At 39.6% G+C, this 12,443-nt stretch overlaps 1 pseudogene; it reads left to right on the top strand.

Moving 5' to 3' along the window:
- Positions 1 to 9,299: 9,299 nt before the first annotated feature.
- On the top strand, positions 9,300 to 11,797 carry LOC121446513 (annotated as a pseudogene).
- Positions 11,798 to 12,443: the final 646 nt, after the last annotated feature.

Below are 12,443 nucleotides of genomic sequence, written 5' to 3'. Positions count from 1 at the left end.
TACTTATTTCTTTATTGTTATTGTTGTTATTTAACAGAAGAAAACATTCTACTTTCCCTTACCCAGAGGGTCATTAAAGTAGCTGTCAGACAACAAACATTTGAGAACAACTGAGAAGTAACAAGCCGCAAAGATGAATTCACTAATTTGGCCACGGCCTTTTCCTTGCTCACCATCTGCTGTTTTGTTGGAAGTCTGTCTCATTTACAAGGGAAGTAAACAATTCAATATCTCCACCAAGATAAACAGAAGCCGAGAGATTATTTTACAAGTTTTGCTCTCGGGTTTTTGACAGTCTTCACACGGGTTGGCTGCCTTATGTCAGGAGGGCAGCGCTACCGAGCTGGGACTGTTCGTGAGGCTCAAAACAACTCAAGATTGCAATGCTTCATATGTGCACAGTATCTGATGGTTCTGCACAGTCTGCCAATCAGACAATAATAGTTTCAGTCACTTTTTTTAAGGCAGAAAATAAGTTAAACTAAAATTTTCAGTGGCTGGTGGTTCAACAGTAAGCAATGAGGTTCTTTATACACTTTAAAGATGATTATAGTAGAAAAAAAGTTCTGAGTGGTTAGGCAAAGTAAATTCTTCCCTAATTATTAAACAGTGACTAAGGAAATGCTTTTGTTAATAAAGTTCTTCATATGATAGCATGAGATCCCGAGCTTGATCTCCAGTACACACCTAAAAGCCAGATATGGTGATGTACATCTGTATTCCCTGAGACATGACCAAGGAGGTAAATCCATCTCAAAATATGATTCTCCCATCGACTCTAGGTTGCATCAGGAATTTTTCTGATGACAATTAAATAGGTACTCTGTGTACAGAAAAGTTTAAGACATCTAAGCCATGGAACACTACAAAATTTATATGGCCTCTTCATAGAGATCAGCGAAGTTTTCTCAAAAATAAAGATCAAGGTAAGGGTCGAGGGAGAAGGACTGAGGTCAATATAACTGCCTCTCATGAGAGTCGGACACTAAGATAACACAGAAGTTACATAGGGTGTTTGAAAATCCAAGTGATATCTCTCCCAAGGATTGACTTTATTGACTGAGAAACAACACTCAGGATCTAGGGGAGAAACATCTTGGATAAACAAACATAATACCCTGGAGAATTCTGGTGAAGCTCGACTCTACAGATAGCAAATGATCACCAGGAAATAAATTTCATTCCTCCCAACATTCCAGGTGGAAAAACAGGCCAACATCTCATTCCTCTGAAGAAAGAAGCATGTTTGTTTAACTTTCATGGCTTCACTAGTGCTAATCTGTGTGCACAAGGACTCTCTATATTCACCAAATTTCAAGTGTGGAGAGATAATTTAGTAACTCTACTGTGCTATCATGCCTCTAGTTTGGTTCACATTGCAATTCAAAATTTGTATCCTCAATGTGCAGGTGGTTGGTGCATGCCTTTGTTTGGTTGTACCAACTTGACACAAACTAAAGACATGGAAAAAGGAAGCTCATAGAGAAAATGCTTTCATCAGAACGGCCTATAGGCAAGTATATGGAGCTTGGCTTGGTTAATGATTGATGAGGCAAAGCCCAGACAACCATGGATAATACCATCACTGAGAAGGTGTTCCTAGGTTGGAAAGCAGGCTGAGAAAACACTGGAAAGTAACCAGTAGGAAACACTTCTCCAAGGCCTCTACATCAGCTCCTGCTTCCAGATTTCTGGCCTGTTTGAATTTCTGCTCTGACTTTCGTTAATAATGAACAGTGATGTTGAAGCACAAGGCAAATATATCCTTTGTTCTACAGGCTGCACTTTGTTATGTGGTCTTTACCACAGTAATAAAATCTTAACTAAGACACTTAAAAAGTAACATGTAATTCCTCCTCTACGGAAACTGCAGGTGGAGAATTCTTTCATAGTATCAAACTACTTATCTTTCTGTACCTGATTTAGTTCATAAGATTGCATTAATTTTTATTAATTTATATTAATTATATATGATAATGGGTTTCATTATGACATTTCAGACGGGTATACATTACATTTAGATCATATTCACCATTTATCCTCATTTGCATCTAACCTCTCTTGTTAATTCCTGTTCTCTTTCCAACTAGCCCACTTCTCTATACATGCCCCTTGACTTCATTGTGTTGGTAGGCCTCATTTAAATTTATCCATTTATCCATTGATGGACATCTAAGTTACTTCAATATCCTGGCAACTGTCAATACTGTTTCTATGAACATGGAGGCTACCTATTGAGATAATGATTGTAATTGCTGTGGATATATAGCAGAAAGTGGTGTTACTGGATCATATGTCAGGTCGATCTTTTTTCAGCAAATATATTTTATTATTTCTTTTATTTTTGAGATTAGAATATAATTGCATCACTTTACTTCCCTTTCCCCTCTAAATCCTTCCATATACCTCTTTTTGCTCCCTCAGATCATGAAATGCTCAGAAACTTGGACCCTGAATTTATATAAATAGCAACCTTATCCTCTGCCTGAGAACTGAGACCCTGAAAGAGCTTTAAGAGAATATGCTTTAGTTATGTGGCAACACAGGCTTCCTGATGTTGAAGCACAAAATCAAAGGCCTGGACAGCTGATTATAGACTTCCTTGAACATCCAGAAGCCTCCCTGGCAGAACAAAGCCTGTGTTATTAATGGTAAGCCACAAAGGCTCACTAGGGCACGCAGTGGCCTCACAATTAAAGATTTCAAACTAAGGAGAAAAGGAGTAAGCTTCAAATTGAAACGTTTTCTTCATTCCCATTCCCAAATTCATCCTCTGAGAGGCTAAAAATATTTTTCTGGCTGTCTTCATTTCTGTTGAGGCATCTAAAGTAAAAACTGGGTGTTACAGTTCATGTGAAATATCTAGCTGTAACCAGAGTTGCAGTCATACGGACTTGAGAAGAACTGATCATAGCATTAACTATAACATCAGGCAGATAAATCGTCTTAAGCACATATTATATAACATTTTAGCCAGGAGTCATGAAGTGGAATGAATGATAATAGACTTGAAATTGAAACAGAATAACTTAATAATTGATAATATTTAAATGCTTTTGATAATATGTAAGTGATTGGATATTATGAAGCTATGAAAGACTTTAAAGATCCTTTTGGAAAAGTCTTATTTAACTACTAAATTCAAAACTTAAGATACAAAATAACTTACAGTATATACTAATATATGTAATGTATATTATTTAATTATGCTATATAATATTTTATGTGTATTTGATATCTACTTAAATATACAATATTTATTGTCATAACATGTCCTATATAATTAAGATAACACTAAATAAAAAACAAATTAACAGCAATATTTTGTGATAGAATTTTGAGCAAAAATGCCTTTCTATTATATACTTTTATTGAATATTACAAAATCTCCTCAACCTTACATTGATTATCTAATAATAACATGTATCATGTGTAGCCATATTATTCATGTGCAAGTAGTGCTGGCAATAATCCTCGTGTTGAAGAATGTTCCTTTTAAATCCTGTGTTGATGGATATTAGATTCAATGATATTGAATAAATTATTCTCACAGATCAATTAAATATCTGAATCTCACTTTATATTTAACTCTAAAAACTAGAACTCTATGTACAATTGAAGAACTTTTTATTAGCCTTAAGCTTTTATACTCCTATTAAAACCAAAGTATTCCCAATCAGTTTCAGCTAATTCTTTTGTCCTTTTGAATATAAAATCTGACTCTGAAAAATTTTAAGAATTTTTTACACTGAAAATGACTTACATTTTATAAATCATTTTTATAAGTTAAGAGCATAAAAAGGAGATTCTGGATTGGTTGTTTGCATCTTCTGCCTGAGAGGATGCAAAGTGACAAGTCACTACAGAAGAGCTGCCGACACCTTCAATGAGGGATGCATCATCGGCCAGATTAGTGAAGGAGAATTGATGTTATTAAGGTTGGGAATCATTCAAATAGAGAATTCATATATTTATCTCTGTATTATGAAGTTATTTGAATTGCCTTGAAAATAAGAGTCAGACTAAGAGAGAGATAAAGACTGTTATGGTCGAACTGAAGCACATAGGAAGGACTCTAAGGAAAAGCAGGAAACAAAACAAGCCAGTAAACAGCGACAGTGTGATGACTCTCATTTATCATCTAAGACTGAAGAGTTATGAGCATATGACAATCTAAAATTAAAATCTGGAAAGTATAATATTGTTTTCAATAAAATCACTTTCTTACACTCCTTTTCTCTCCTATGGACCTAATTCTTCTAGGATGGGTAGGCACTCAAGTACAGCATATATCGCCCAGTCAGGGACATGACAAAATGAAAAATGAGTTTGCAGGAGTATGTGTGTTGCCTTTGCTATGGGTGTTCATTCATTCATTTCAAGTTCAGTGTTAGAGGGCAAAGCATCTGTGGGGCAAATCCCTGTGTGTCCATTCTTCCCTGCACAATATGGAATGGTATGCCTTCTTGTTAAAGTAATTTGTACTGTATTATGGATGATAACAGGAAATGCAAATTAAAAAAATCTGTCTGAAAGTGGAATGCCCCTGGATTCTCAAGGGACAGTGGGCAATTGGTTTAATAGCAGTATATACAATTTTGGTGGCTCTCGGACTGCAGTTCAAAAGGTTGCTGAGACGAGTTTCTTCTCTCTTTCTTTTGATATGAAAGATAAATAAAGAGGATCCTGAGATGTCTTGGACAGAATTGTAATCTGAGAATGCAAAATTCAAAGCTACTAGGGTTGCATCAAGGCTTTAGTGCATATCCTTTCCCAGTAATGGTCTTTCTGGTGTTTAATAGTAGAATCTCTAACATCTAGCTTGCTGGGTTGCAACTTGGACTGAATTCAGTGATGTCCTAGAATTAATAGACTAGAACTCCTGAACTGCCCAGACAACCTGAACAGCACAATTAATTAAATCTGTGTTGTTTCATAATTAATTCGTGACAAAAACAATACATTTAAGAGAGGAGTGGTAGATTAATGAATAAGAGCAATTATTCCACAAGTATGAAGAACTGGGTTCTAGTCCCTGACTCTAATATAAGAGGCTGGGCAAGAACACATGCTCTGGTAAGACTTGTCTTTGGAGGAAAAAAAGAAAAAGAAATGGCTCCTTGGAGCTCAAGGCGGCCTAGATGAAATAGTGAGGTTTGTGTTCAGTGGTGCAGCCTGAGTCTAGGAAATAGGTGGAGAGTGATAAGACATGTGGCATTTTGTTCCAGCCTCTGTGTACATACATGGGTGCACATAGCTGAACATATACAAATAATGAGGTGTATGCAACACAAACTCCACTATCCACCGATACACACATTCACAGGCACATGCACACACACATAAACCCCATATACTTTTATGACATTGTGGCTGCCACACGTTGATACTTCTGTATTGCTTTCATCTTACCTAATTTGTTTCAAATACTCATTTTCATAATTCATCCCTAGATATTTATTTATAACTTCCACAAATTGCATAACATTTTTCATTTCTCTGAGGCATTTAACTGTGCTATTAACTAGGCACATTTATTGCAATCTGAAGATTCAATGATCTGTAGTGAAGAAAATTTAATAGATTTCTGAATTAGTGTCACCTTTATATCGTTTAGCATTTAACTTTTCTGATAAAATATTTTCCTGATGTGGAATCTTTGTGTTTGAGTTATTTATCGGTATAGAACAAGGCAATAGCAATTTCCTTGTGAATGATAAAATGCATATTTCTCTCACTTTGTCATCTTAGCATTAGCTGTTAAGGATTTTAGCTAGCTTACAGACTGCATCTGATGCTTCAAATAAAACTGAAAATCTGTGTTTATTACTTAATTTGTGATGTTACCTATTCTAAAATGATTAATTCTTGCTTCTCATGAAATGATCCTTTGTTGGAAGGGTCTAGAATAGATAACTTTCACCATGTATTTTAATGCAAATGATCATCATAGGATCTTTTAGAAAGAGCAATGGACCAGGAACAAGCATATGAAAATTTAAATGATTCTTATTTACTTGATTTTTTATAGGATTTTTTTCTGGAATGTTAGGCTTCCTTTATGATTCTGATGCTTTTTGTTGTTGTTTGTGTCTGTTCAAGTTAAAAGACTTGAGAATTCATAGAGTAGAATAATGTTTGAAAGAAAACACAATATAACTTATAATACCTGGAAACTAAGGGGTCTGTCTCTTTCCTTTAAGGACCCCTACTGTGTTTTATATCTGGTTTCTTTTTCTTCTAACATTCTCTGGCTTCAGGGCCTCACCACAGGTGGTTATGGCTGTGAACCTATAACCCTTAATAATTTTCTTCTGAAGACAAAATCTATCAATTAATTATAATAGCACTCTGAGTGAAGTTTAAATTTTGTGATTTCAAAAACAAGATTTCTGGAACCCATGTAAAAGACAAAGCAAAAGCAACAACCACAACAAAAACAAAACATACAGCTAAATTTAGGAAATATGAAACTTCAATGCTTAGTAATGAATTAATCTTCCGATTTCCATCAGTGGACTTAATATTTTATACTTAAAATAGAAAAGTATATGTTACTTATTATTTTTCTTCTTGTTTTAACGTGTATAGTGAAGAAATATTTTGACATTGGTGAAGGAATCCTTTCTTTTCAGAGTTTTCTGAGTGAAAATAAATAAGCCCTTGCTATATACCTGCATCATTCTATACTACTGATGATGGGACTGACAAAGAACATTGCTTATGTTAGCAACACAACAAGCAGCCTTGATCTATCTGCTCATTAACAATGTGCCAATAGTCCTATGGACAGCACCGTGCTCAGAATGGCAGCTGATAAACTGGAAAAGCAGCTGCTGCCCTCAAGTTCATCTGATGAAAGTCCTAATTCAGTAAATGAAGCTGTTAAGGATCCTAGGAGATAATTAGAACCCAGTAAGATCAAAAGATTAGAAAACTCATAACGATATTAGTATTCTTTCAAAAAGAAACCATATTGATGCCCCTGGTCTGAGTTAAAACTAAAGGCTATATGGATATCCTTGGATTGAGCCACCACCTAAAGCCATGCTGAAAATCATAGGCTGTCCTGCCACTAGAGACCATGCAAAAGTCCATGGCATATGATGCCAGAGACCATGTGGATATCCATGGTCTATGCTGTTGCCATAATCTGTGGTTCTGCTAACTATAAAAGACAAGGAATCTATGTTTTTCATGGTATTAATGACTGGACTTGCAGTTGGAAAAAGGTGGCATAGAAAATTTCTGTGACAATCCCTACTCTAATCCACATCTACCCCTCCATGCAAAATGCAAAGATAACCACTTAGACAGAAAGCCATCAAAGAGAACTCTTAAAAATTGTGATAGGGATGCTGAGTGTAGCTCTCTACAATTGATGGCTTTGGGTGCGGGTGGGTGGGGAAAGACCATTTTCTTTTTTTTTTTTTTTTTTTTTAGTTTTTTCAAAGACCATTTTCTTTAAGTGACTGGTTGCTAAGAATTTGGCCATGCTCCAGAGATTATATTGGCAACACAAATTGGAATTGCCTTTTCTTCCTTCCTTTCTTTTTCTTCTTTCTTTTTTTTGGGGGGGGGGGGTGTTGGGGGAAGGTGGAATCACTATGTTGGGAGATGGACCTGGGCAGACTGGGAAGTGAGTGTGCTTAGGTTTCATGATGTAAAATTCCCAAATAATAAATAAAATTATTATGGAACAAAACAGGCCCAAAATTTGTTCCTCCATATCATGTTACACATGTTACACATATCATGTTACACAGGTTACAATCAGGTAGAAATAAGAGAGGTAAGAATCCGAACAGAGCCTAAAACACCAAGACACTTGACCTTATATATGTGTGAGCCTTCATAAAAGCAGTAAAAATAAAAGTAGGTTTTGAAGCTTTCCAGTTTCTGGTATTGAGTTTTGGCAACGTGAGAAGACCCATAAAGCAGCATCCACAAAGCCTGCCTTACAACATAAGTCTTGATTCAACATTTATTGTTTACGTGACACTGATTTACTTTTCCTTTTGCATCTTACCTTTATCATCATTAAAGTAGAGAAGATGATAGGAACTATCTCATAGCATAAGTATTAAAATTAAAAGATGAGTTTTTTTTAAAATTTAATAGCTAGCATAGAGAAAGGAATTCATCTGCTTTCTAATGAGTAGAGAAATACAAAAAAATTTGCACAACATTTGAGGAATTGATTAACCATTAAATAGTGTGTCCCTGGGCTGGCAGTGACAGGTGATAGAAGGATAAGGAAGATAAGCCTGTTATTTATAAAATGATAAATGCAAGAGAAGAAATATACAAATGATAAATCAATGTGCCAGCATCTTAAGCATGACATTGCTTAGTAACACCTTTGAAATGACAGTAATACATCATTGGACAAAGTGAGATACCAAGGAAATGTTTTACATGGTTATTTTATTTTATTTTATATTATTGACGTCAAAATGATAATTCTGAATAATAAATGATTACCAGAATCATTCTCAACATAAATTATATTTCATAAATGCTGAGAATGGCAAGATTCATTCTTTTAGCAATTAAAAATAAAAATACACTATGATTACTAATTACAGTCACCCTATTGCAAAATATATTTCCACATTTTTTTTACTAATAGCAAAAAAAAAATTTTTTTTTGGATTTTTTTTGAGACAGGGTTTCTCCGTAGCTTTTGGTTCCTGTTCTGGAACTAGCTCTTGTAGACCAGGCTGGCCTCGAACTCACAGAGATCCGCACAATGACCAAATTCTACATTTCTCCACTACGTTAGTACTGATCAGCATTCTTTCCCCATTTCTAAAGGATTAAAGGACTTTTTGAGACTACATATATGTAAGAACATTTGATATTTGTATATGTATCTTTCTTATTTTGTCATTGGTATAAAAGCCTAGAATATCTCCCACGTTTCATGAATGGCATTCTTCTTCCAGTCTCTGTCTATCTGTCTGTATGTTGGTCTCTCTTTCTCCCTCCTACTTCTCACCTCAATCCCTCCCCTTCTCCACCCCTCTCTCTTTTTTCTCTATCATGTGTAATGTGGGATTTCCCTCTGAATGCTATGAATGTGTTTTGTTACATTAGTTAATAAAGAATTTGATTTAGGTCTCTGGAAGGGTAGAAGAGAGCAAAATGGGAATTCCAAGCAGAAACCATTCCATATTCTGATATCTTCTTCAATTTCTTTCTTTAAAAATTTGATATTGTTGCTCTTTCACCGCAGCCGCCGCCGGCACAGCTTGCTCTTCTGTTCTGCCTGTAAGAATTTGGCGCCATCTGCAACCATGGTGAACTTCACGGTAGACCAGAAAGCCAACATCCGGAACATGTCTGTCATCGCCCACGTGGACCACGGCAATTCCACGCTGACGGACTCCCTGGTGTGCAAAGCCGTCATCATTGCCTCTGTGCCAGCTGGGGAGACCCGCTTCACCGACACCCTCAAGGACGAGCAGGAGCGCTGTATCACCATCAAGTCCAACGCCATCTCCCTCTTCTATGAACTGTATGAGAACCACCTGAACTTCATCAAGCAGAGCAAGGACGGCTCCAGCATCCTCATCAACCTCATGGACTCTCCAGGCCACGTCGACTTCTCCTCGAAGGTGACAGCTGCCCTGCGTGTCACCAATGGAGCTCTGGTGGTGGCGTCTGCGTGCAGACCGAGACGGTGCAGAGGGCCATTGCTGAGTGCATCAAGCCTGTGTTGATGATGAATAAGATGGACCGTGCTCTGCTTGAGCTGCATTTGGGGCCTGAAGAGCTCTACCAGACCTTCCAGCGCATCGTGGAGAATGTCAACGTCATCATCTCCATCTACGGCAAGAACGAGAGTGGGCCCATGGGCAATATCCTGATTGACCCCGTGCTGGGCACCGTGGGCTTTGATTCTGGCTTGCATGGCTGGGCCTTCACTTTGAAGCAGTTCGCAGAGATGTATGTAGCCAAATTTGCAGCCAAGGGTGAGGGCCAACTGGGGCCAGACGAATGGGCCAAGAAAGTGGAGGATATGATGAAGAAACTGTGGGGAGACAGGTATTTTGATCCAGCCAACGGCAAATTCAGCAAGTAGGCAAACAGCCCTGATGGGAAGAAGCTGCCTCGCATCTTTTGCCAGCTCATTCTGGACCCAATCTTTAAGGTGTTCGATGTCATCATGAACTTCAGAAAGGAGGAGACGGCCAAGCTGATCGAGAAGCTGAACATCAAGCTGGACAGCGAGGACAAGGACATGGAGGGCAAGCTGCTGCTCAAAGCTGTGATGCGGCGCTGGCTGCCTGCAGGGGATGCCCTGCTGCAGATGATCACCATCCAGCTGCCCACCCATCACCGTGCAGAAGTACTGCTGTGAGCTGCACTACGAGGGGCCACCTGATGACGAGGTCGTCATGGGCATTAAAAGCTGCGATCCCAAGGGCCCTCTCATGATGTACATTTCCAAGATGGCGCCAAACTCCAACAAAGGCCGCTTCTATGCCTTTGGTAGAGTGTTCTCTGGTATGGTGTCAACGGGACTCAAGGTCCACATCATGGGCCCCAACTACATACCTGTCCTTAAAGCCCATCCAGAGAACCATCCTGATGATGGGGCGCTATGTGGAGCCCATTGAAAGCATGCCCTGTGGGAACATTGTGGGGCTGGTCTGTGTGGAACAGTTCCTGGTGAAGACTGGGACAATCACCACCTTTGAGCAGGCACACAACATACGTGTGATGAAGTTCGGCATCAGCCCTGTTGTCAGAGTGGCCGTGGAAGCCAAGAACCCTGCCGACCTGCCCAAGCTGGTGGAGGGGCTGAAGCGACTCGCCAAGTCCAACCCCATGGTGCAGTGCTTCATCGAGGAGTCTGGGGAGCACATCATTGCCGGATCAGGGGAGCTGCACCTGGAGATCTGCCTCAAGGACTTGGAAGAAGACCATGCCTGCATCCCCATCAAGAATTCCGACCCTGTTGTCTCATACCGGGAGAGGGTGAGAGAAGAGTCGAATGTGCTGTGCCTGTCCAAGTCCCCCAACAAGCACAACCGCCTGTACATGAAGGCCCGGCCCTTCGCTGATGGCCTGGCTGAGGACATCGACAAGGAGGAAGTCTCTGCTAGCAAGGAACTCAAGACTCGAACATGCTTCCTGGCTGAGAAGTACAAGTGGGATGTCGCCAAAGCCCGCAAGATCTGATGTTTCAGGCCTGACGGCACAGGCCCCAACATCCTGACAGACATCCCCAAGGGTGTGCAGTACCAGAATGAGATCAAGGACAGCGTGGCGGCTGGGTTCCAGTGGGCCACTAAGGAGGGCGCTCTCTGTGAGAACATGCGTGGTGTGTGATTCGATATGCATGACGTGACTCTGCATGCTGATGCCATCCACTCAGGTGGTGGCCAGATCATCCCCACAGCCTGGCGTTGCTTCTATGCCAGTAGGTTGACCGCACAGCCCTCCCTGCCTCATGGTGCCTATCTACCTTGTGGAGATCCAGTGTCCTGAGCAAGTTGTGGGTGGCATCTATGGTTTCCTCAACAGGAAGCGTGGTCATGTGTTTGAGGAGTCACAGGTGGCTGGCACGCCCATGTTCGTGGTCAAGGCCTACTTGCCTGTCAATGAGTCCTTTGGTTTCACAGCCGATTTGCGCTCCAACACGGGTGGTCAAGTCTTCCCCCAGATCCAGCCTGTGGACCCTTTTGACAACAGCAGTCTCCCATGCCAAGTAGTCCCTGAGACCCGCAAGCACAAAGGCCTAAAGGAGGGCATCCCGGCGCTGGGCAACTTCCTGGACAAACTGTAGACCGCTCGGCACTGCCGGACACTGCAAGGTGCCCGCACATCAGAAGATACCTTGAGACTGTCCCATAGTGCTGCTCTGGAGATTGTGGGGCCATCTGCCATAGCTGTGTGCGAACACGTGGATTCTGTTTATTTTGGAAATCCAAGGCAGCAGAGTCCCCTCTGCAGGCTGGACTGGTGGGCCATGGGGTGGGCGGGACACCATGCTAACATTCTCAGAAACGCTCAGATGTCAAGTCTATAAATAAAGACATTCAGAGGAAAAAACAAACAAACAACTTGATATTCTTGTCCCATAGATCTTTTATTTGCTTGGAGAGATACTTCAAGATGTATTATATTGTGTGTGACTATAATGAAAGGTGTTGTTTCCTTGGTTTCTTTCTCAGTCCTTTTATCATCTGCATTTAAGAGGGCTATTGAGCTATTGATTTTTTTTTTTTTTTGTTAATCTTGTACCCAGCCACTTCACTAAAGGTGCTTATCAACTTCAGGATTTTCATGATAGAAATTTTGGTGTTGTTTATGGTTACTATGTCATTTGTAAATAGAGAAATTTCAACTTCTTCTTTTCTAATTTGTATCCCCTTGAAATCCTTTTGTTGTCTTACTGTTTTAATGAAACTTTGAGTTCTATATTGAATAGA

Source organism: Microtus oregoni, unplaced genomic scaffold (assembly GCF_018167655.1).
Source record: "Microtus oregoni isolate MIOR12 unplaced genomic scaffold, Mior012 000003F_ref0000135, whole genome shotgun sequence".
Lineage (NCBI taxonomy): Eukaryota > Metazoa > Chordata > Mammalia > Rodentia > Cricetidae > Microtus > Microtus oregoni.
This window is presented reverse-complemented; position numbering and strand designations above follow the sequence as displayed.